Genomic DNA, 26674 nt, shown 5'->3' on the forward strand with positions numbered 1-26674 from the left:
CTGTCGGGGCCAGTGGCCCTGGCCCGACATGAGATGCAGCAGGCTGAGGCTGTCCCTTATCTAATCCTGTTTCCAAGACTTTTCGTCCCATATTCCTGCAGGCAGGATGTGACTTCTGATGAAGGTTTATGATGTTCTTTGCTCTATCTGCAGAGCTTGTACCCTGATCATTGCTACTTTGTAAACTTGCTCTGTTCCTGTGCTATGCATGATTGCACTCAATGAATGTTATCTGTATGGGGTCTGGGGTATATATCCTTGTCTTTCTGTGTGCTCGGGGCTGGAGGCTGAAGAGTTTCTTCAGGGAGACTGCCTTCAGTCCCTCTCGCCGGGCCCCCTACTTTGGCCTGGAACGCGATGAGGCAATAAACGTGGTGATGAATTGACTGAGTGCTGCGTGTTTCCGTGTGGTTTGTCGGGTGGCCTCCGACAGCTGGTGCCGTGACTCGGATTCATCTCATCCACAGGTAAGCCTCTGTAAGAGGGAAGGCTGCGGCGGTAGCAGGCCGTAGGGATTACAAGGGAGGCACATAAGCACGAGTAGGGCGTGGCAGACTAGGGCTTTGCCCGGGGAGCCTCTCCTATTGCCCATGGGGAATATACAGTCACATCTAAATGTGACAAGGATATAAAGGCCTTGTTAAAAAGCGCCGGGACGCTGGTTGCAGGAGAAAGGAGGGAGCAATTGGCACGTGTAGGACTTAAAAGACAAAAAATTTCTCAGGAGCCCCTCTAAGCCATAACTATGGAATATGCACATTTAAACGTGTCAAAGTGTCCGGACTACCCATTCTATTTTTGTATTATGTACTAACTCTACCCTTATTATTGATAGGAATGCTTGGGCAGATTATGCGTGGTTGGCTTTAAAAAAAAATGTAGATCAAAATATGCCACAAGTAGTTAAAATTGCACAAACCTACAAAAATGTAACAATTACAGATAGTAAGAGGCTACTATCATTATGGCTAAATGGTTACCCACCGTGTTCCATCCGCTGAAAAATTTGTTGTCTTATCAAAAAGAGATGTTACAAATATTTAATGAAACCCAAATCACTAATTTCAGAGTAATGCAAAATGTTAGCGCATTTGTTAATTGGACAGTGTGCGCCTCAACATGTCTGTTTAACAAGTAACAATGCCTCAGATCTCCATGCCATGGGATCATCTAGTCAGTTCTCAGGCTGTCTGCAGCAACTTGAGTTGTTGTATTGGAATGGTACTGTTTTTTATGTCCCTAACATGGGTGCCCAAGAAGCTAATTCTCCCTCAGTTATGTTTCAATTTACTCTTAAAACACATTGAGTATTATTGTGTTTGATTACTAAATGTATGCTTGTATGAGAAATTTGTGTTGTATTCTTATAATGGGTTAATTATGTCTACCTCTCAATGCAGCCCTAGGGCCAAATGTAAGGACAAATTTTTGGAATAAAGAGGCTTGTATCTAGGTTCAGCTCTGGTGGACAAGTAACTTTGTTGCCAAATAACCTTCTCCTGCTCCTTGGGAGCCTGGCCAGTTCCCGGGGAGGAGGATAAAGGAATGTTTCTGATAAACAGGTGGGCATGCTTCGTGTCTTGGCTCTCTGGCCAAGATCCGGGACAGGATGCACTGCTTGCCTAAAATCTTGGCAATGAGCCACCCTTGTCCTTGGAGGCTTTAAGAGAGAGCCAGAACAAGCCTCTACTGCTGCTTCATCCCAGGGGAACACACAGTCAAGCTCAATGCTAAACATGCCTGTAATGATTACTAATAATGTCTGATTCTCAGTATGGATTCTTTTCCGGTGCTTTGTAAAGATTGCCTAGTGATGTCCACAGCACTATAAATTCTACTAAACGTAAGTACAATGTAAACATGGATCAATTTGCTACTGTGGCTGAGGTGTTCTGTGACAGTCCCTTGCATAAAAAATTAACAAAATAAATTCACTTAAAAACAGGACATTCAGGACCTGCCACTCTACATGGTATGTCATTACAAAAATTATCAAGGAGGGCTATGCCCAATAAATAAGGGTGCTATAAAATTTGTCCAAAAGTCAAAAATCAAAATAGGGCTCCTCCTGGTATTTTCCCCCAGTGCTAAAGGGAAAGGCATTGGGCCAATATGGTCACTCCAAAACTGATAAAAAAGGTAATTCATTAACAAACAGAGTTCATAAAACTGGAAGCGGGGCCAGCCTCAGGCCCTCCCTACAGGGATCAGTGGACTCTCTTGCTATAATATCATTATAGCAATGGAGCCATGTTTATTGCAACATTCTATTAATCTGTCCTCCTTTACCATCTTTCCTCTAAATAATTTTAGTGTGCACTATAAGGCTTGCAGCGTATTTCTTGCAGATTAAACTAAAAGTAACTAAGTCTGTGCACAGCAGACAGCTAAAAAACAATTTGCTGTCACAAATTGGTATAGTCAACAGAATCTACAAGTATACAAAGCAATGCCTTTCTTTAAAAGAAAAACTAAAGTCGCATGTGTAACCTGTAATGTTCCTGGCTGGAAAGACCCTCAGTTCACCTCTTTGGCAAAGGAATGGGCTCTCTGCTCAGGATTGAGTAAAAATTGGAATGACACGTTACGGAGTGCACAGCCTCCACAAGTTATTAAGGTTTTACAATTGGTAAAATAAAGGGATCCTATCACCAATCAATGAAATACACCTAATCCAATACTGGTATGGGACATGGACTCCTAAGGGATGGGTTTTTTTTATGTAGCAAATATGCCTTCACATCATTAGCCTCTGATAACTTCCGCAATTGCTCCCTGGACTGTGTGGCCCCGATGCTGACATCTGTATTTACAGTGGCGGATAGAGCGCGTCGGCAGCATGCTTCACCTAAAGACTGTAATGGCAACGTCATCCTAATAGGACACAACACTGCCCTGGCCATGGCTGTACCAGTAGTAAGTGTTCCTGGACTGGCCTTTGGAAATAACCGTGGACTGCGAAGGCTTGCATATTCAGTGACCAAAACAATTAATCTTACTGCTACTGGACTGTCCAATATAGCCAAAGAATTGGATCAAGTACACTCAGGAGTACTTTTAAACCATGCAGCTAACAATTACTTGATGTTAAAAAATCATATAAGTTGTAAATCTGTAACAGGAAAATGTTGTTTTAACATTACTAACAATGTGCCATATATAGAGTCTGTTATTGATAAACTTAAGAGTAAAATGCAAAACATGTTTATTACTAACCCCCTAACATTTGGAGGGTTTCAATGGATTCATTGGTTATTAATGTTGACTGGACCACTACTGCTTTTCCTACTTGGTATGGGATGTTTTCTGTGTGTTCTGCATTTTATGCTGACTTCACTACAGTCTGTATGAACTGACATTCATCATTATTTGTAATCACAAATAATTAATATTTGGCTGTATGTTTCATCTCTCACCTAATGTTGGGCTGGAATGGTACTCAGAGACGGGTAAGACGCTCAGCATCCTGTACCAACCTAAGACAGGGCTCTAGGCCAAGCTGCCAGAGTTACCAATGACGGGTAAGGACAGAGATGACTGAGGGCAACCTAAGACAGAGGCCATTCTCAATTAAATAAAACAGGGGGAGATGTAGACAGCCCATAAACAAGTCATAAACAAGTCAAGGTCAGTCTTGGCTTGTAAAATTCCTAAAAGGAAAAAAGGTCACCTATTCCCATGCTCCAGAAGAATGATCAAACAAGAACACTCCGAGTGACAGTGGATCAGCATATCCATTCAGGAATCTTATACTAAACCAACGGGTCAACATTTTCCAGGAAGAACTAAATCTTAGACGGGGATGTGGGGAACCCCCTGCTTGGTTCAATCTGTTGCGCTTTGCGCTACTCCGTTTACCTGGCATAACTATACTCGTCTTGCTAATTTGTCTCGCTCTTTAGGTGCCACCTTAAACCATACCTGGAATAGTAATTTCACTCGTTTGCTGCATGAACTATGGCAAGAGATTTGGGTTCTTAACACAACTGGACACAGATATTTGGTCCCCATTCGAAGTCATCGCTACAAAACCCCCCTCCCCTGCAATACAGCAGGTGTTGCTTGCTTTCTTGGACCAGTAGCCAGAGACGGGTAAGTGCCTTGAGGGATGGCATGCAACCTAAGACAGCGGAGGGCTGAGACTGCTCATGCAAGTCGACCCTCTGGCAAAGACGGGTAAGCTGCCACTCCACTCAGGGGCGCCTAAGACAGGCGCTGGTCCTAAAGTAAAACAGGGGGAGCTGTGGGGAGCTGGCCCCCACAACCTCTGTCTTCTGCCTGCCTGTAGACTTATGTGAAGTAATACAACCAAACGTTCCCAATGTTCCAATGTGCGCAAACAGAGAGGCTATCAAAAGGACAGTTCATACCCTCAAGGACACTCTCTAAAACAGGGGGCTGCGGTATGTGATATGCCGTGGAAGCCTCGGTCTCTCTCTTCCTAACTGCCTCATTGACCGTTTGCTCCTACACTGTTCTTAGGGTGGACCGGTAGCCAACGACGGGTAAGCACTTGCAGGCTTCTCTAGCGACCTAAGACAGAGGACAGGACATGCCTCCTGTATCCTTGATGACGGGTAAGCAGAGTAAGCGCTGCGGGGCACCTAAGACAGGCACGAGTCCATGCCATTCAGCGTTTAACGCGAGGGACTTGTGGGGGATGGATCATCCCCTGCGGCCCTCTGGACAGTGTAGACACCAGTTACCATAAACACCAGGCCATTCTTGTACAAACAAGAAGGGGGAGATGTCGGGGCCAGTGGCCCTGGCCCGACATGAGATGCAGCAGGCTGAGGCTGTCCCTTATCTAATCCTGTTTCCAAGACTTTTCGTCCCATATTCCTGCAGGCAGGATGTGACTTCTGATGAAGGTTTATGATGTTCTTTGCTCTATCTGCAGAGCTTGTACCCTGATCATTGCTACTTTGTAAACTTGCTCTGTTCCTGTGCTATGCATGATTGCACTCAATGAATGTTATCTGTATGGGGTCTGGGGTATATATCCTTGTCTTTCTGTGTGCTCGGGGCTGGAGGCTGAAGAGTTTCTTCAGGGAGACTGCCTTCAGTCCCTCTCGCCGGGCCCCCTACTTTGGCCTGGAACGCGATGAGGCAATAAACGTGGTGATGAATTGACTGAGTGCTGCGTGTTTCCATGTGGTTTGTCGGGTGGCCTCCGACAGCAACCTCAACTACACTCTTATTATTTTGTACCTGAGCTACCTGGTATTAAAGCTTTTTTTCACAACCATCTGAAAAAATAAGACCACCGAAAAGGTAAGGAACTATGGGTGAACTCCAAGAGAGATGCTGATGTTGCTGTTGTTTCCCATTTCTGTCCTCTCATATCTGACTCAGAGAAGCCAGAGATGGGAAGTCTGAGGAAGGACAGAGCACCAACTGCCTGGGGCAGAGGCTAGGCAGGGGTGGGTTCAAGTAGAACAAAGGCTTACAAGTGAAGCTCACAGACCACCTATCTGGTATGGTAGAGGTTTCCAGGATAAAATCCCACCTGCAAACATTAGTAATGTAAGGAATACATATCTATAATTTGAAATGAAGAGATATTCGGGGTGGTAAAAGGAGTAACAGAAGTGAAACTTAGTCCCTTGTTCTTTACTTTTTGCTCTCAGTGTCGGGGTAGAGCCAAGAGGCGGCGGAAAGGTGGAACATTTAGAGGTAAGGTTCTCTGTGTTCACACTGAGCTTTGCAAGGGTGATCCTTCTGTCTCAGATCCAGGGCCTCTGAAAATGTCAGTTGCTATATACAGTCTCTGTGAAAACAGAAACTCAGAGGAGAAACTCCTGGGAAAGATAGTCATACCTGAGACATTTCTCAGAGTTCTTCCTTAGCCCATCTGTGGGCAGGAAGCAGATGCATGGGCAACAGGAACTGCCCAAAAGGTGATGAGGTGAGAAATAAGTATGGACTACTAGCTGTTTTGTAGTCAGAACTTCAGTCTCCCGCCTTTATAGATGTCCTATGACTTCTCGGGTACTCTCATTCTTCACTGAGCACTCTGCTGATATCTCTGCTTCATGTGGTGAGTTTTAGCATCACACTGTATAACATACGTGAAAGTACTTTATAAATATTGCCACATACACATGCGAGTCTCATTAATATTATCATTAACAATCTTTCCATAACTACTGATTCTTAGAACATTCAGAATTTAATATCCCCAGGGGCTCCCATAGGGAGACCCCTATATAATTATTATGCTTCTACTTTTATTACATATGTTCTACTCTCCGATTTCCCAGGCTCAAGGATTAACCAAAAAGAAGCAGAGGAGGGATGGAAGCTTCTTTCTGTTTTGAAAAGGTGATTAATCTTTCCTCTTTTTCCTGGTCCTTTTTAAAAAAAAAAAAAACATGTTCCATATATTCCAGGGAATCAGTGAAGCCTGCCATTATGATGTGAGGCAGGTAGCCATAGGAACAGAATGTGACGAAAGCCTCAGGGAGGGGCTACAGAGTATAGTGTGACATCACAAATGTGAGGTGATGGGAACAGTAGGCTTGGGCTATCCCTACCCCCACTAAGCCAGCAGACCCTCCTTTCCATGTTCTGGTCTTGACCACAGCTTTTTCTTCCTGTTTCCTATAGACCCCAGAGCCAACATCAAGATATCACCAGTTTCCGTCACCTGCTGTGTCCAGACCCTCACTGTACAGTGTGTAACAGAGTGGTTGCCAAAGTCAGTCGACTGCTGTCTGTGGGGAACCTGCTAGAGGATACTTCCTCTGTGCATTATATGGCTTCCTCAGCTTCTGTGATTAAGACTTCATTCACTGTGACATCTGGCCATACAAAAACTTGTCCAAGAGGCCAAAAATCAGCTTTGCGTGTGCCATCTCCACCACCCCCTTCTACTGTCTCACTTAACCATGTTGCTTCTTCCTGATTTACTGTCCCCTGAACCACCAGCTGACTCAGTACCATCAGAGCCTATTCCTCCATTGGCTTCAAAACTCCCAGTGGACCCTTTCTCACCCCAACCTGTTGCTATTTGCCCTCCCACACCACATCATATTTAGAGATCAGGTCAGGATCTCCATCCAGAGATTGCTCTGTCTGTAATGAATAGCCCTGATGGGTTCTCAACAGATATTCCAACAGTCAGTGAAATTGACCATTCAATGCCAGAATCATCCTGGCAGCAGGCCCAGGTCAAGGTTGCCAAAGACTTGTCCTCTTGCAACTTAGAACAAGATAGTATCAAGCATGAGCTTCTTGATGGCCAATCTTCTGAGACCTCTTGTACAGAATGTGCATCCAACCTTGCAGAACCCACTAACTTCTTGTTACTCAGCCATGATGATCTGGCACTCTTGGAGAAACGAGTAAGAGAGAGGGGTGATTTCCTGATCTGGACAGAAAGGGAAAATAAAATGGAACCATTTCTAAAACAACTCAGTTCAGACCACCAGCTGAGTACTTCAGAGAAAATGGTAGTCAAGTGCTGATAGACATGAATCAGCAGTCAGTGCAGACCACCAACTGTATATATCAGAGCCAAAGTTAGAGTCAGATGTTGATAAGCATGACTCTGCAATCATGGCAGAACAGCCACTAGATACTTCAGAGAACATCTAGAGTCAGATGCTGATAAGCCTGACACAGAAGTCAGGTCAGACCTCCAACTATATACTTCAGAGAAAATGTTAGGGCCAGATGCTGATAACCATGACTCAGCAGACAGGCCAGTATACCAGTTAAATGCTTCAGAGAAAATGTTGGGGCCAGACGCTGATAAGCATGAGTCAGCAGTCAGTCTGGACCACCGACCCTATACTTTGGAGCCAACGCTAGAATCAGATGCTGATAAGCATGAGTCAGCAGTCTCCCTTTATTTTGGAAACAGCAAAGGCAAACCAGAGGAGCTGCAAATGAACCAGCAGCCACCATCTCCTAGGACCTCTGAGAATCAATTACCAGAAAAATGCACCCAATACTTTTGGGGTCTTCCATCTTTGCACAGTGAGTCCTTGTGCTCAATTATCCATCATTCAGATGACTGTCTCTCAACTTGGGTCATCTTTAATGGCATCTCCAAAGCTTCCACATCTCAAGGATCTTTAGGACTTTCCAATTTCCAGCCTCTGATCTTGCCTGAGATCCAATTCCAATCCTCAACTAAAACTGTCTCCCAATCGCAGTCACAACATGCTACTCAGGCCCAGTCTCAGTCCAAGTCCAACCTTCCATCTCCAATCCCAACGTTACAAACATCTCCTGATTTCCAGCTTAGGATCTGTGGAGTGTTCTTCCATAGACCCCATATTGAGGCACAGTGTCTCATGCAATCTGAACTTCATCAGCTAGAATACAATGTGTTACAGAAAGAACACGAATGTTTGTGGGGTTTACCCTCTATGGGCCAAACATGCCAGGAATACCTTTGTCCTCCACCTCCCAATGTTTCATTGGTGAGCCAGTCCTCCAAAATCCATGTTCCAATCTCCATCATTCCTGGAGATTACCCTTTGAGCAGTGAGCTTCGTAAGAAATTTGAATACCACATTAGAAAGAGACCCATCCAACACCGATGGGGCCTACCCTGTAGGGTCCATGAGTCTCTGACACTGATTAATCCTGAGAGGGATGTTCCTGAAATATATGCACTAAAGAGTTTTCACAGACTCAAATGGATATCTTTGTTGAAGGAACAGAGTAGCAACAATTTAAGGAATTCTGAATCGAGCCAACTTCCAATCTCCCATGAGACAAGCTCAGAAGAGTTTCAGTCAGATAACGATGAGAAGGACCGTCAGAGATAGCCCAAAGAATGGCCCTAGTGATCATCTATTGAGTGACCCAGAAGGATACTCAGATAACAGTTTAGGGTCTGACTCTGATAAAGATCAAGGAAGTCATACAGTGAGTCTGTATGGAAATGATTCAAGGGCCTCAGGGATAAGTATAAATCAGAAACAACTAGAAAATGCACTCAAAGAACATTTGAATAGGAAAATTGAGGAAATAAATGAGGGTAGACTTCCTGAGACTGTTCATAGTTCATGGCATGCCCTCAAGCAGACAATGTCTTTTGCTGAGAAATCTCATGGTCAAAAACAGATAGATGGGGCATCATCTGTGAGAAACATTAGCTTGAACACTTCCCAGGAGATTTATTTCTCGGGTTCTGGCAAACAGAAGATGCTGGAAGACCATATAAGCAGTTTTTGCATGCAGATGAAGTGTAGCCTTCCCACCAGGGTCCTTGAATCCATATAGATCTTCAGCAAGAGAGAGGACTCATATCTTCCTTAGGCCATTCCTATTGTTCCTCCCAAGATAGCCTTAGTTCTGGGATGCATTCCAAAGTTATGGTATCCAGGTAACTTGGTAGGAGCTCTACAGCTTTGTGTAGAGACAAATTGAAGATGATAAAGTCAGTACCCAATCTGGATCATCCCTTTCCTGCTGCATCACTTGTAGGGAAGGGAGGACAGGGGGACCTGAGACCACTGTCCCCAGAGGAAAAACAGGAGCATGCAAGTGTTCAGATTAAGGATGGCAGACAGACTTGTCCGTGCATCGCAGACAAAGAAATTAGGAAACAGACTGGACCAGACAATAGGCACAGCCCAGTGCTAGTGTCCACAAGTCATGATGGGACTGGACCTGAGCCAAAGGATAAGAGAGTGAGTTGCAGCAACAAAGAAGAAAGGCTTCAGGCTCCCAAAGTAAAGACTTCAGAATACTTCCCAAGGTTTAACAAGTCTAGAGAGATATTTAAGGCAAAGGAGCTCTTTGCTCTTCAATCAAAATCTGCCAACGCGTTGACAACCAGCAAGTCAGGGGACTTTGCAGTGGTAGATGTGAAAACAAAGAAAGAAAAAACTACCCTGGCTACTGAAATTCCCTCACCAACATCAGTTTCCCAGGATCCTAAACTATCAGACTTTAAAAACAACTTAATAAATGAATTAAAGCTGAAATTGGAGAACAGGGATCATAGCTCTATTCAAGGGCAGTCTATTGATATGGCTGTTGCCTCACATAACTTGATTTCCAAAAACTAAAAGACTCGTGCCCAGGGTGTCCCCAATGGGAAGATGGCTGATTCTCAGGTTATGCATGTACATTTTGACAACACACCAGTTGGCATGGAACAGCATCAGGAGCCCTGGGTCCCTAAGCATATCTTGCAGAACTGCTGGGATAAGAATGTCCCACAAATTCAACGAGACTGAGTCATTTGTGACCAAAAACAGAAGGGCTTGGTGAAGGGGAGGCAGGGTTGGGGACACCACAACCCAGTAGGAAGAGCTTCCCTGGTCAAGACAGGGCATTAAAGAAGATGCTTGGAAGATCTTCCCCAACCTCGTCACTGAAGGATCAGCTTCCTCCTGAAAATCTGTTCCAAAAATAGATAAATTTTTGCAATGTGTGGTTCAATGAGAAGGCCATGCCAAGATGGCTGCTGGCAAGCGAGCATCAGTTAGGAATGGCTTTGAAACCCACCTGGCAATGGAGCCTGCCTGGCAACAGGCTGTGATTGGATGGCTTTGAAACCCACATGGCAAACAGAGCCTGCCTGGCAACAGGCTGTGATTGGATGGCCTTGAAACCCACATGGCAAATGGAGCCTGCCTGGCAACAGGCTGTGATTGGTTTGGGCATAGATCGCCCATTGAGAGGATTGGCTGGTCTTGGCTATATACGCTGTTGTACTAACAAATAAACGAGTCTGTGGGCTGCTTGCCTCAAGCCCACTTTCACCTGACCCCTGGGGTCTGTGTGGTGACTCTGCGCCTCTTGCCCCATCACGCTCCTCCTCTCAGAAATGAATCCACTGCAACATTGTTGAGAAATCAACTGCAACAGCAATGGATCTGTCCTAGCAGCAAAAACAAAGCGCAAGAAAGTTTCCTTAGAAAGAGGACCTCCCCACCATCATCTGTGCAGAGCCAAAGCAAAGTAGAGCTGCCTCTACTGGCAACACCAAAACTCTACAAGTGAAGACACACATTGGCAAGGTGTTAGATGTGAAACCAGGGCGTAGCCATGGTGTCAGAATCCCCTGCCCCCAAGAATCAACGTTCCTCTCTGACAAAGCCTGTGAAAACTCTTAAGGCACAATTGCAGGCCCAGGCAGATACTGTCCAGGGACATCCTTTTAACTACAAAGTTTCCTCCTGTAATGTGAAAAGTATCAAGTCATGTAGCCAAGAAGCGCCCTTGGCTGACCAAAATTACCCATCGAAGAATGCACTGACCAAAGACAGGGTGAGACAGCCCCAGAAAGTTGTGGCATTCAAGGATCAGCCACTATCGCAGAGGCATCCGGCATCCATGCCCAATAAAGACTTCCTGCCCCATCCAAACCATACCTGCAGGCGTCAAGCCAGCCAGGTATCTCCAACCACACCTACATTTTCTGAAGGCATTGTATTGGGAGATCTGTCTCTACTCTTCAAACATAAAATGCTCCTTCAGCATTTCCAGGGAGGAAGATTTCCTCCTCCCAAATAATTTATCCCTTGTTGAACACATTGATTTTCCACAATAAATATTCTAATGATTGTTGTCTTCTATGTATACTATTTTGGAGACATGAGATTTGAGTAACAGGGTTTATACTTAGGGAAAAGAAAGAATTAGTTCAGCACTTACTCATCATCTCTTTTGGATTTAAATGACAGTCCACTGGAGCTCTAGGGGGATGGTTATCAAGTGCCCCATAAGGCCCTCCCATCCCCAAAGAAGTCTGAGGACATGTGCTGTTTCCTAGTCTGTACAATATTGTGTGGCAACCCATATACCCTCCCCCTCACTATTTCTTGGGCTCTGGAGGAATAAGGGAGGTAAGTCATCATATCTGAAGAGGGTCAAAGTTTTTCAGAAAATTGTGCTTAATCTTATTTTTTTAAAGAAAATATTGTCAATGACTAGAGCATGACACAGGTGGGTGAACTTCGTCTCAGACATGGTTGAAGATTACTGCCATAGTAGACATGGGACTGATTGGGTTAAGGTCTAGAAACATTAGAATTGGTTGAGAATCTGTCATGAGAGGCATAGTAATGCATTGGGAAACCATACTTTGGGGCATTGATGTTTTCCTACTGGAAAATAAGCTTACGAAGGTAGCTCCCTGCCACCCATGTGGGAAACCCAGATGGAGATTTGGGCTCATAGCTTTTTGTCTTGCCTAGCCCCAGCCATGACAGCTATTTGGAGTTTGAGCCAGAAGATGGGTGATATGTCTCTGTCTCTCTTTCATTCTGTAACTCTGTCTTTATTTTTAAAAGATTTGTTCTTTTTTTGGAAATTCAGAGCTACAGGGAGAGAGGGAGGGAGGGAGGGAGAGAATCTTCCATGTGCTGGTTCACTCTCCAGATGGCCCCAACAGCCAGTGTGAGACCAGGCTGAAGTGAAAAGCCAGGAGCTTCATCCATGTCTCCTAGATGGGTGGCAGGGTCCAAACACCATCCTCCACTGCTTTTCCAGGCTATTAGCAGGGAGTTGTATTGGAAGTAGAGTAGCCAGGACATGAATTGGCACCCATGTGGGATGCCTACACTTTACCTGCTAATGCTACAACACCAGCCCCACATTTTGCCTTTCAAATAAATAAATGTTAAACAAAACATTGGACAATTTTCTGGAAGGCACTTAAGGTATTTTTTACAGTAAAAAGTTGGAAATTCTGGGTTTCAAAATAAAACAAATATAAAACATGTTCACTGCAGCCCCCTCACTCTACCATACTTCTATCTTCTTATATGGAGTTATGCCATTCAACCTGCATTGTCTGAAACTTAACATTGCAGAATCAATGAAGATTCTGTGGAGGTCCTGGGGTGGAAAAATTTTTGGGATGTGGCCCAGGGCAAGGAACTGGAAGCCATGGAGATCATTGGAGGAACTAATATCCATGTGAATTGACAAACCAATAACATGGAGACCTCTACTCTCCCATCTAGAGTCTTACTCCAGTTAAGATAATGCCACACCCCAGAGTTTACCACTGGGAATGTCTCTGCCATCTGAAGTATTATAGTCTGACCTTTTGACCTCAACCCTCTAACTTTGCAGCATATACTATATATTTGTCAACTTTTGAACTCTGGCTCATATAATTTTTCCACTTATTCATCTACCCAATAGCCTCATGTTTGCATTTCCTTCCTCTTTAAGCATATTTTATTGTCTTCAAGATAATATTTAAAAGTCTCCACTACAAATGACTCTCATCCAATCCACTTTAATCTTTCCTGTCTGGCATTATCCCATTTCTCTGGCTTTTCCAGAAATGCATACCTATAAGTGACTAATAACTATTGTATTAATTTTATGATCAACTCTACTGATTCTAGGGGCAGCTCTAGCACTGCCTGGAAATAATTCATTCATTTCACAAATCATTATCCTATCCTATGTAACAGTAAACAAATAAAACAGAACTTAAGTCACCAATTCCCTAGTTCATGCTCTCTTCCATCCTACTCAAAACCATTTGAGATCTCCTACACTTTGCTGAAACTTATGCTATCTCTCCTTGGTCAGCAGATGTGTTGGACTCACCATTTACAGAGTAACTAGACGCTACCTCATGGAAATCTTCATAAAAAAACTTCCTCCCTCCCTACCTCCCTCACTTCTCACAGAAAAAATCACTCTCCTTCCACAGTACTCAACTACAAAGGAATTAGACTTCTAGAAATTAGACTTCTAGAAATGTCTTTATTGAGAGATAACTAAACTCTGGTCTTGATGGATTGACTTATGCATGCCAGAAATCCTTACTGTCTCCTTCCTCTCTTCATGAGGCACTCAATATCTTTTTCTTAAATCTTTTCATCACAAAGATGTTTAAACACACACAAGATCAAGAATAATGTGATTCTCCATGTACCTACTCTACAACTTTCAGTCACCATTTGGTAAGTGTGATGTCCTCCATCATTACACTATGATTAAAGTGTAAAGCCAACTTAAACATTGTTCATTCATCTCTTAGAAGGTATGTTATTTGCCTTATGTAAATGCCCTCAACATTTGTTTGACATTTATCACATGAGGAACATATTTAACCACAACAAATGTAAACATCATTGGTGATTAAAGCACATTGAGCTTTGTAGTTTTTGGCAATCAGTTCTGCTCTGCCTTCTAGTTAATCCTGAGAAGTCATTAGAAGGTATTCCTACCCCTACTCCATACAGAAAGTAATCTTACAGAACTTATTCAGTGCACAGTATTACAGTTCCTTAACCACACAAACAACATAACATTAAAAGGAACTGAAGTAGTAAACAGTACAGGTGGACAAAACCCTGAGATTGCTATGTAAATGTTTTCAAATACTTAGAAGAATTTTTTTCTTCTAAACATTAGAAGAAATTTTTTCCTTTTACAAATTTAAAATGTCATTTTGCTTCGTTATACTTATTAGATCAACTATAATAATAGTTCATGTCCTTCCTAAAATGCTACTGAAAGTAAAGAATTATAACAGAAGCTCCTTGACTCCATTACTCATAAAGGAAGTAGAAAACCACTATGAAATGCCACTTCACACCTACTAGAATGATCACAATCGAAAAACCAGATAACAGGAGTAGGCATTTGGCACAATGAGTTGCACTTCTTGGGATGCTACCATCCCACACCCAAGTGCTTGGTTTGAATCTGGCTCTTCCACCTCTTTATTTTTTTAAAAACAAATATGTGTTTCTTGTGGCTTTTTCAAGATTTATTTTATTTATTTGAAAGAGTTACAGAGAGGCAGAGATCGAGAAAGAGGTCCTCCATCTACTGGTTCACTCCTCAGATGGCCACAATGGCTGGAGCTGTGCCAATCTAAAGCCAGGAGCCAGGAGCCTCTTCCAGGTCTTCCACGTGGGTGCAGGAGCCCAAGGACTCAGGCGTCCTGTACTGAACTTCCCAGGCCACAGCAGAGAGCTGGATAGGAATAGGAGCAGCAGGGACAAGAACTGGAACCCATATGGGATGCTGGCACCCCAGGCCAGGGCTTTAACCCGCTGTGCCACAGCGCCAGCCCCTCTTCCTCCTCTTATCTAACTTCCTGCTAATGTGAACTCTGGGAGGCAGCAGTACTTGGGTCCCTACCACTCACTTCAGAGATCTGGATGGAATTCCAGTCTCTTGGCTTTGGCTTGGCCCATTGTTATGGGCATTTGGGCAGTGAACCTGCAAATGGAAGATCTCTCCCTATATGTTTCTCTGTTTCTGTTTGTTTGTCTGTCTCCCTGTCTTTCAAATAAAATGAAAAATAAGTAAAAACTGGGGAAAAAACAGATAATAAGGTTGAGAAAATGTAGAGAGATACAAAGTCTTACATACTGCTAAAGAGAATGAAACTGGTGTGTTTTGGAAAACAGTTGGACAGTTCCTTAAAATATTAAACACAGAGTTGCCATTTAAGCCAGCAATTTTTCTCCTAGGCATTATATACAAGAGAAATTAAAAATTATGCACAGAGAAATTGCAAATAAATATTCACAGCAACAGCATTCACAGCAGCCAAAATGGGGAAACCACACAAATGTCCATCAACTGATGAATGGATAAGCAAAGTGTCGCACTACATACAATGAAATATAATTCAGCCATAAAAAGGAAACATTGATGAATGCTACAACAAGAATGAACCTTGAAGTCCTTGGGCCTCTGCATGCACATGGGAGACCGGAAGAATCTTCTGGTTCCTGGCTTCAGATTGGCACAGCTCTGGCCATTGTGGCCATTTGGGGAGTGAAGACTTCTCTCTCTCTGCCTCTGCCTCTCTGTAACTCTCCACCTGTCAAATAAATAAATTAATTTAAAAAAACACAAGTCAAGGCAGAATAAAAATGTGTTGAGAAGGAGAGGGAATTTGGAAGAAGGACGGAGTAGCAGAGCAGGTTCTGTGGAAGGAACAAGATTTGAGAACATTCAGGAACAAAATAGCCTCAAAGGGATTCTAGGAGAAAGAATACTAAAAGATGTTTAAATTGTTGCCATGGGTAGATATGCCATGCCCTCATCTTCCTCTTCTTTGGGTTTTATGCACTTTGGTACAGGCTACTCTGTTATTTAGTAATGGTCTTTGGCAAACATGAATCCTTTTGAGGGAATAAGAGGGAGTGGGCTGTTGCTGAGTCTATTTCTGATTCTATAGAGTTAAAAATACATTGTATATATAGAAAGGCTTATTTGAGAACAGAGTAGATGTTGAGGGTAAAAATCCCTGGGCATATTAGACTTTTTGTTCAAAACTTACATGGGGTCTGAGTTAATGCCTAGGTAACAATATGGTATAATGGAAAGATATGGTTGGAAGGTAGCATGGAGGGATCTAAAGGACCCCAGGAGGATGAACAGATCATCTAGTGTGTAGGGGGGATAGGACTGGGAATTCATCTCCCCCGTGTTGTTCCTTCTCCCAAACTCTTGAACTTCTAGTACCTATACTAAAGCTTTGTGATGTGGGCCTGGAAATCTGGTCTAGAAGGTATACTCTTAGTGTCCAGGTTCTGATCATGTGGGCCATGTTCTTTGTCAGAAGGGCTTTTCTGAAACATGGCTGAGATACAGCTTGGTTTCCAAGGTATTCCTATCATTGGCTTCCTGGGTAGGGCTTTGCCTTCTATTATTAAAGAGGGGTCTATGTTTTCTAATATTCTTGGAAGAGAGGCATCAATCAGGTGAGTAAACCAGAGATACTAAGAGGGTTTAGCTCTTTCTTCTGTTCTAACACAGGAATTTAATGCTATCAATTTCCCTCTAAGAACTGCTTTTGCTGGATACCACAAAGTTTCATAAGTTGAATTTTCATTTTAAAATATTTAAAAATTCCTCCTGACATATCTTTGACCCATATGTTAATATTGTGTTGATTAATCACCATGTATTTTGGGATTTTCTAGCTATCTTTCTGTTATTAAATATTAGTTTTATTCCATTGTGGTCAAAGAGTAGATTTAAGATTTCTAGTCACTCCAGTAGTGTGGCATAGCAGGTAAAACTGCATTCTACAGTGCTGGCATCTCATATGGGTGCTGGTTCAAGATTTGGCTGCTCCACTTCCAATCCAGCTCTCTGCTATGCCCTGGGAAAGCCATAGAAGATGGCCCAAGTCCTTGGGCCCCTGCACCACATGGGAGACCTGGAAGAAGCTCCTGGCTCCTGGCTTTGGATCAGTGCAGCTTCAGCCATTGTAGCCAATTAGGGAGTGAATCAATAGATGGAAGACCTCTCTCTCTCTCTCTGTCTCTCCTCTCTCTGTGCAACTTATATTTGATAAATGCCAAACAGATCAAGTTGATTGATGCGCTGTTCAGATAAACAATGTTTTTATGATATTTTGCTTGCTGAATCTGTAATTTACTAATGGAAACTTGCTGACATTCAAAAGTGGATTCATCTGCTTCTCCTGTGTTTCTATTTTTGCTTCATACACTTGTATCCTGACATTCTGTTTTTAAGTGTATACCTATTAAGGATTGCCATTACTTCTTGATAATTGGCCCTTTTGTACATTATGCTCTTTATTCCTGATAATTTTCCTTGTTCTAAAGTTTGCTTTGTCTGAAATTATATTGCTACCCTCCTTTTCTTGATTAGTGTGAGCATGGTGTATTTTCCTCTATCTCTTTACTTTCCATCTGTCTGTCCTTGTATTTAAAATAAGCGTATTGTAGGTAATACATTATCTTTCAGTAGGTAAAATTAGATGAATTACATTTAAGGCAATTTTCTCAGACTTGGATTATTATCTACCATGTCTGGAACAGTTGACTATTCATTGCAACTTTTGTTTGTCTTCTGTGATTTTCAACAATAATTTTATTTACTCTATCTTTGATTTAGATGATATTTTATTTACGCTCTCTTTGATTTAGATGATATAATAAGGTATACAATACATTTTGATATAGGAGGATATTTCAAAAGGTTTGTGCAAAATGAAACTAAAAGTTTGGTGGGGCCGGTGCTGTGACGTAGCAGGTAAAGCCGCCGCCTGCAGTGCCAGCATTCCATATGTGTGCCTGTTTGAGTCCTTGTTGCTCCACTTTTGATCCAGCTCTCTGCTATGGCCTGGGAAAACAGAAGATGGCCCAAGTCCTTTTTTAAAGATTTTTTTTGAGATTTATTAATTTATTTATTTGAAAGTCAGAGTTACACAGGTAGGGAAGGAGAGGCAGAGAGAGTGAGAGAAAGGCCTTCCATCCACTGGCTCACTCCCCAGTTGGTCACAATAGGCAGTTGGTCACAATAGGCAGAGCTGTGCTGCTCCGAAGCCAGGAGCCAGGAGCTTTTTCTGGGTCTCCAAGGCGGGTACAGGGGCCCGAGAATTTGGGCCAACTTCTACTGCTTTCCCAGGCCACTGCAGAGAGCTGGAGTGGAAGTGGAGCAGCCATGACCTGAACTGGAACCCATATGGGATGCTGGCACTGCAGGCGGTGGCTTTATGTGCTATGCCACAGTGCCAGCCCCAATAAATCTGTTTTTAAAAAGATATTTTTGTTCAAAAGTTTGAAATTCATAGTTTTCTTTTTCTTTTTTTCTTTCTTTTTTTTTTTTAAGGTCTTCCTCCCATTGGTTTACTCCCCAAATGGCCACTATGACCGGTGCTGTACTGATTTGAAGCCAGGAGCCAAGTGCTTCTTCCTGGTTTCCCATGCGGGTGCAGGTGCCCAAGCACCAGGGTGATCCTACACTGCCCTCCGAGGCCACAGCAAAGAGCTGGACTGGAAAAGGAGCAACCAGGACTAGAACCGGCACCCATATGGGATGCTGGTGCCGCAGGCAGAGGATTAACCAAGTGAGCCATGGCGCCAGCCCCAAGTTTTCTTTTTCATAATATGCATTTCCATCAACTTTTTGAAGACTTGTCATACATATAGAAATGATTATTTCAAATATTCATGTTAGGCAACTAACATAGTCATAATCTCAGTTACTCCTTTGTAATTTGCTTTGTTTCATGATCATTCAAAAATCTGCTCTCTTAATAAGTTTCCAGGACACAATACAATATTACTAACCATAGGTCTCATGATGTACTTTAGTTCTCTAGACTTCTTCATCCTCCATAACTACAACTTTGTATATGTTGACCTCTATCCTCTCCTCCTACCACACCTACCACTGGTAACTATCATTCTATTTTCTGTTCTATGTATTCAACTTTTAAATTTTCTTGTTAGACTTTCTGTGTGAGATAACAGAGTACTTTTCTTTCTTTCTTTCTGTGTCACACTTATTTCCATTAGCATAATGTCCTGCGGTTTCATCGCTGTTGTTGCAAAAGGAAGGCTCTTCTTTCTCAAGGTCTCTGTAATTCTAATTATGAAGACACTTAAAATTTTTTGGAAAATGCAAATTATGAAGAAACTGCATGGATTTCATTTTGTGCCAAATACTTATCTTTAATTTCATTTTCTGTGAATTTTTCAAAATATGTCATGTGTGTTTATCTCCACTCTCACAATTTCTTTATCCATTTTTAGTTACTGGATTCTTAGGTTGTGAATAATGTTGCAATAAACATGGAGGTGCAGGTATCTTTATGAGGTGCTTAATTCATTCCTTTGAGTAAAGTCCATTTTGTCTGATATAACTACATCTGTTCTCTTTTGGTTACTGGTTGCATGGAATATTTTTTTACAACTTTTCACTTTCAGCCTATTTGTGCCCTTAAAGCTAAAGTGAGTCTCTTACATGCATAAAGTTGGATATTACTATTTTATTCATTTAGCCACTCTATTCTAATGGAAAAATTTAATCCACTTACACTTAAAATAACTATCGATATATAAGAATTTATTATTGACATCTGTTCATTGTTTTCTGTTTTTTTTGTTATGCTGTTCCTCTTCTTTTATGATTTGATAACATTTTAAATAAAAATTTCATGTGATTCAATCTTTTCTCCTTTCCCAATAACATTTCTTCCAAAATAATTCAGTGGCTGCATTAGAGATTGTAATATACACTCACAAGTCATCTAAATCCATTTTCAAATAACTAAACTTTTACAGGTAGTTTAGATATCTTATGATAAAGTCTTCCCAATTCCTCCTTCCTATTCTTTATCACATTCATTTCACTTAAGCATATACTATAATTACCCAATTAGTTGCCATATTTAATTCTTAATTAAATTAAGAATTATATTCCTACATTAAGAATTAATTAAATTCTTATAGAATATGGCCACAACAACAAAACAAACAACCCACTTAAGAGATGGGCCAAGGACCTCAATAGACATTTTTCAAAAGAGGAAATCCAAATGGCCAACAGACACATGAAAAAATGTTCAAGATCACTAGCAATCAGAGAAATGCAAATCAAAACCACAATGAGGTTCCATCTCACCCCGGTGAGAATGGCTCACATTCAGAAATCTACCAACAACAGATGCTGGAGAGGATGTGGGGAAAAAGGGACACTAACCCACTGTTGGTGGGAATGCAAACTGGTTAAGCCACTATGGAAGTCTGTCTGGAGATTCCTCAGAAACCTGAACATAACCCTACCATACAACCCAGCCATCCCACTCCTTGGAATTTACCCAAAGGAAATTAATTTGGCAAATAAAAAAGCCATCTGCACATTAATGTTTATTGCAGCTCAATTCACAATAGCTAAGACCTGGAACCAACCCAAATGCCCATCAACAGTAGACTGGATAAAGAAATTATGGGACATGTACTCCATAGAATACTATACAGCAGTAAGAAACAACGAAACCCAGTCATTTGCAACAAGATGGAGCAATCTGGAAAACATCATGCTGAGTGAATTAAGCCAGTCCCAAAGAGACAAATATCATTTGTTTTCCCTGATCGGTGACAACTGAGCGCCAAAGGGGAAACCTGTTAAGTGAAATGGACACTATAAGCAACAATGAACTGATCAGCTCCTGTCCTGACTTTAGATGTACAATGTAATACTTTATCCTTTTTAGTATTTGTTGTTATTGTTGTTGTTCTAGTACTATTGGTTGAACTCAGTAATTAACACACAATTATTCTTAGGTGTTTAAATTTTAACTGAAAAGTGATCCCTGTTAAATCTAAGAGTGGAAAAAGAGAGGGAGGAGATGAACAATTTGGGACATGCTCAATCGGACTGGCCGCAAATGGTGGAGTTAGAAATGTGCAGGGGATTCCAACACAATTCCATCAAGATGGCATGTACCAATGCCATCGCACTAGTCCAAGTGATCAATTTCAGCTCACAATTGATAGCTCTGATAGGTCTAAGAGTCAAAGAGATCACACAAACAAGACAAGTATCTGCTAATACTAACTGATAGAATCAAAAAGGGAGAGAAAGATCCAACATGGGAAGTGGGATACACAGCAGACTCATAGGATGGCAGATGTCCTAAACAACACTCTGGCCTCAGAATCAGCCCTCAAGGCATTCAGATCTGGCTGAAGAGCCCATGAGAGTATAGCAGGCATGGAAAGCCAAGATATCATGGAAAAAAAAAAAGACCTAAATGAATGATCTCTGTGAGATCCCAGCGGAAAGAATGGGGCCATCAAAGAAGGAGGTACCCTTCTCCGAAGGGAGGAGAGAACTTCCACTTTGACTATGACCCTATCGGAATAAGATCAAAGTCAGCGAACTCTAAAGGCTTCCATAGCCCTGGCAACTCATGACTAGAGCCTAGGGAGATTACTGACGCCATGAACAGGAGTGTCAAATTGTTAAATCAGCAACAGGAGTCACTGTGTACTTACACCCCATGTGGGATCTGTCCCTAATGTGTCGTCTAAAGCCAAGTGATGCTATAACTAGTACTGAAACAGTATTTTTATACTTTGCGTTTCTGTGTGGGCACAAACTGATGAGGTCTTTACTAATTATATACTGAAGTGATCTTCTGTATATAATGAGAATTGGAAATGAAAAAAAAAAAACAACCTGGTGTTAAAATGGAAATGGCATAGAAAATTAATTAATTTGAAAAAAAAATTATGTAGGATCTCTGTCTTTAATGTGCTGTACATTGCTATTTAATGCTATAATTAGTAATCCAATGGTAGTTTTTTCACTTTATGTTGCTATATGGGTAAAATGTTGAAATCTTTACCTAATATATACTAAACTGGTCTTCTGTATACAAAGAGAATTGAAAATGAATCTTTACATGAATGGAAGGGGAAAGGGAGCGGGAAAGGGGAGGGTTGCGGGCGGGAGGGAAGTTATGGGAGGGGGGAAGCCATTGTAACCCATAAGCTATACTTTGGAAATTTATATTCATTAAATAGTTTAAAAAAAAAGAATTAATTAAATTCTTAAATTAAATTGATTTATGAATGATAATAAGTAATCGATTTCATATTTTATTAATATTAAATTTTATAAAATTAGTATTAAATTTTATTTATTTAGTATTAGATAATTGACAATAAATCAAATCAATTAATTAATTAAATCAAACTGATTCCAAATTAAATTAATTTCTTAAACTAAATTGATTCTTAAATTAATTCTTAAATTAAGAATAGTAAAAATTTTATTTTACTTTAATTTATTCCTTTAATTTCTAATATTTACATTTAATTTCTAATTAATTAAATTTAATTCCTGATAATACAAATACATGTGATTTAGCACACCCATCTGACATTTGGTTCTCAGGCTTCTACATTAGCGAATGAGTCACCCAATTAGTAGAAAAGCCAATAGAAGGGAACTCAGAGCATGTAACTTCCATTCTGGGGTGTTTTCTGTGTACCCATGACCTTATTGAGGACTTCCATCAAAGGGAGATATGGTGGCTTAAAGAGGTTGAGTTACTGAATGGGGTCTACACAACAAGTCGTCTTACCTTGATCTCATATTCTTCCATTCAGAGAAATACCAGATGAGGCAGTAAGAAAGTTTGTCACTCATGGGCCATCTATTAAGTGTAATGTCCAAAAGGAGGTGGCAGCAAGTAACCCCTCTTGATCACGATGGAAGCTTCATAGTGGGTGGGAGGTTTGCTGACAACAATGAGAGGGAAATTAATCTTGCTCATCCTACTTTCTCAGCTTTAGGTACTCTTCAATTGTCACAGGATAATTTACTGAGCTATTGATTACACTTTCCTGCCTGAAGGAACTCCAAAAGGAAAGAATGTAACTTTTCACTCTTGTCTTCTGAGGAGTTCTGGGTTCTTGGTCTCAGGAGCTATTAACAGTTTCCATGTTTCCTTTCCAAAACCAGCTTTGACACATCTTTTGTACAGTGCTATCCCAATTCTCATGTAGGAGTGGCATTCATCTAGGTGTTCCTAGGAAGAGAAGATGAGGTTGAAGCAGGTAAGAGATTGAAAGTTGGAGAGCTGCCTAACAGTAGCATTGTAAAGACAGGTTCTAAGTGGATGAGTCCTGTGTGGAAGTCATCTAGGAAGCAGTAGCGGTTCCTAAGGAATGAAATGATATTGGCTGAGATGACTAATGTTCAAGTTCCACTGTCTCAGGAGCTGCAGCAAAACACTGCATTGGCCAACCTTAGCATCTTTGACATTGGATACTAAGCTAAGTATACAAAAGGTCCCAGGAGTCACTCATATTGGATATTTCACACCTGTTAAAACTGAGGCTTTGAGCCAGATTTCATAATAGAGAAATTAAGTACGGTGTGCCATAGTTTAGTGTTGTGGAACAAATTTGTCATTTCTGTATATCATTCCATTTAATACTTAGAACAGTATGAAATAATTAACTTTATCCCCCTTTATATAAAGACAATTTGAGTGAGAAGGTAATATTTATGAATATCTAGAGGGCAAACATGGAAGAGGGAGCCAGGAATAGAGAGATTCCTCATGTTGTGAGAGAGAATTTGGATGTAAGTGACAGCAAATATAACTCAACAAAAAAAGAGAAGCTGTTGACTTGGGTACCTGAAAAAGTCTGGAAATGAGAATGGCCTTGGGCAGCAGGGTTCATGCTGGCCTAATGATGCCATAAGGATTCATTTGCTAGCATTTCTTGGCTATATGTAGGCTGGCTTCACTATGTCTTTGTGTCTGGCAGTTTCACAGTTATATCCTTCAACCTTCAACATAATTAAAAATGGGTTGTTGCTTATATTAGTCCCTTCCAATGTGCTAACATGCACACTTCTAACCAGTCACTGTGGCCCAAAACAGGGGATGAACTTTTTGTCCAAATTTATCCTTAAAATAAGAGTATCAGGAAAAGACAATTCTACTTGCACATGATCTGAAACTAAGAATGAGATAGTTCCCAAAAGGGCCATAGACAGAATATTTACCAAAGATAAGTGAATGCTGGGTGACAAAATGACAACAAAGCAGATTTTTACTACAGCATTCTCTCTCCTGCATTTCTGTTTTTGTTAGAGTGAGGACATTGACTGAAGCTTAGAGATGCAGGAAGAATGCTGATTCTGTTCAGGTTCTGGGAGGGAAAAGAGTTGGGATGGGCCTTGGTCACAGTGCTTAAAGAGGGCAGAAGCAGTTGGGGGCCCTCTTATCCATATGGAAAAGACATCTAATAACCTGGTCTCTCTGTCTAATCCTTCTCTCATGCTTTTAGCCTCCAATCCAGGTAGTTACTCTAATTCTCTAGAAATAATCAACAGGTACCTCTGCCTTCAGAAAAAATAGTTTATTTGTTTTTTGGTTTTTTTGTTTTTGTTTTTGTTTTTGTTTTTACTTATTTGACAGGTGGAGTTAGACAGTGAGAGAGAGAGAGAGAGAGAGAGAGAGAGAGAGAGAGAGAGAGAGAGAGAAAGGTCTTCCTTCTATTGGATCGCCCCCCCAAATGGCCACTATGGCTGGCGCTGCGCTGATCTGAAGCCAGCAGCCAGGTGCTTCCTCCTGGTCTCCCAGACGGGTGCAGGCACCCAAGCACTTGGGCCATCCTCCACTGCACTCCCAGGCCACAGCAGAGAGCTGGACAGGAAAAGGAGCAGGCGGGACTTGAACCAGCACCCATATGGGATACCAGCGCCACAGGTGGAGGATTAGCCAAGTGAGCCACGGCACCGGCCCAAAAAAATAGTTTGACATTCTACCCTTTACCTTTCTAGTCTGTACCCTCATGTACCAATGCTTAACCTATTCAGGAACTACAAACCACTTTAAATTTTCTCCCTATCCCTGCAACAACCTTGTAATTTCCTCCCCTTCAAGGATAATTTTATGATCTACTGTGAACCACAAACCTGTAGAGATCACTCCAAACAGCTTGTATCAATATATTTTCATCTTTCTTGCCTGGCAAACTCCAATTCTCTGCCTTTTCTACACTTTCTTTCTAAAAAGAGGTGATTCCTCTTTTATGAAATCACACAAGTATGTCAGTGGCAACATTAATTCACTATCTACAGGAGCTGGAGCTGTGGCGCAGTGCGTTAACACCCTTCTGAAGCGCCAGCATCCCACATAGTCACTGGTTCTAGTCCCGGCTGCTCCTCTTCCAATTTAGCTCTCTGCTATGGCCTGGGAAAGCAGTAGACAATGGCAGAAGTCCTTGGGCCCCTGCACTCGCATGGGAGACCCAGAGGAAGTTCCTGGCTCTTGGCTTTGGATCAGCTCAGCTGCAGCTCTCTGGGGAGTGAACCATTGGATGGAAGACCTCTCTCTCTCTCTGCCTCTACTCTCTTTGTTTAATTCTGACTTTCAAATAAATAAATCTTTTTAAAAAATTCACTTTCTACAACTAATGGTCAGTTCCATTACTGCTGTTAGAGCATCTGTTCATTCCTCCAGTGATTACCTTGTGTCTTCCAAGCATTTGGAACACCAGGGAGATGATAGACTCACTTTTGGTGAAGCTTAGATTATATTTTTTAAGATTTATTTATTTGAGGGGCCGGCGCCGTGGCTCACTTGGTTAATCCTCTGCCTGCAGCACTGGCATCCCATATGGGTGCCCAGTTCTAGTCCCGGTTGCTCCTCTTCCTCTCCAGCTCTCTGCTGTGGCCCAGGAGGGCAGTGGAGGATGGCCCAAGTGCTTGAGCACCTGTACCTGTGTGGGAGACCAGAAGGAAGCACCTGGCTCCTGGCTTTGGATCGACGCAGCACTGGCCGTAGAGGCCTTTTGGGATGAAACAATGGAAGGAAGACCTTTCTCTCTCTCTCTCTCTCTCTCTCTCTCTCTCTCTCTCTCTCTCTCTCTCTTCTATAACTCTGCCAAAAATATTTATTTATTTGAAAGTCAGAGTTACACAGGGAGAAGAAGAGACAGACAGACAGAGGGAGAGAGTGTGAGCGAGGGAGGGAGGGAGGGAAGGAGGGAGAGAGAGAGACCAACCTTCCATTCACTGGTTCATTCTTCAATTAGCTACAACAGCTGGGAATGGGCCAGGCCAAAGCCAGGAGTCAGGAGCTTCCTGCAGTTCTCCCACCATGGGTGCAGGGCCCAAGCACTGGAGCATCCTCTGCTGCCTTCGCAGGCACATTAGCAGGGAGCTAGAGCATATGGGACACTAGATTCACAGGTGGTGGCTGAACTGGCTTTGACACAATGCTGGTCCCTATTTTTCTTTTTAAATTCCTTTGCTTTTGTACTCAAAACAGTTTCACTTTCCTAAACTACTTTTTAAGAAATATTTATTTATTTGAAAGGCAGAGCTAAAGAGAGAAAGAGGCAAAGGCAGAGAGAGAGAGAGAGAGGTCTTCCATCCGCTGGTTCACTTCCCAGGTGGCCACAAGGCCAGAGCTGAGCCTACT

General features: G+C 41.9%; 1 long non-coding RNA gene across 13 annotated transcripts in view; it reads right to left on the reverse strand.

Annotated features, from left to right (window-relative positions):
• Positions 1 to 26674, reverse strand: part of LOC133772010 (uncharacterized) — a 216357-nt gene that overhangs the window by 151897 nt on the left and 37786 nt on the right. For 7 of the 13 annotated variants that reach the window (XR_009867655.1, XR_009867663.1, XR_009867654.1 and 4 more), the window contains exons 3-4: positions 22814 to 23260; positions 15631 to 15778 (exon numbers count right to left, since the gene is read on the reverse strand). The exons of 3 other annotated variants lie outside the window; for them this stretch is intronic. This is a non-coding gene — a long non-coding RNA (uncharacterized LOC133772010). The remainder of the gene's footprint in view (positions 1 to 15630; positions 15779 to 22813; positions 23261 to 26674) is intronic. 3 more of the 13 variants (XR_009867656.1, XR_009867658.1, XR_009867659.1) reach the window with 2 other exon arrangements.

Source organism: Lepus europaeus, chromosome 12 (assembly GCF_033115175.1).
Source record: "Lepus europaeus isolate LE1 chromosome 12, mLepTim1.pri, whole genome shotgun sequence".
NCBI classification, from domain to species: Eukaryota; Metazoa; Chordata; class Mammalia; order Lagomorpha; family Leporidae; genus Lepus; species Lepus europaeus.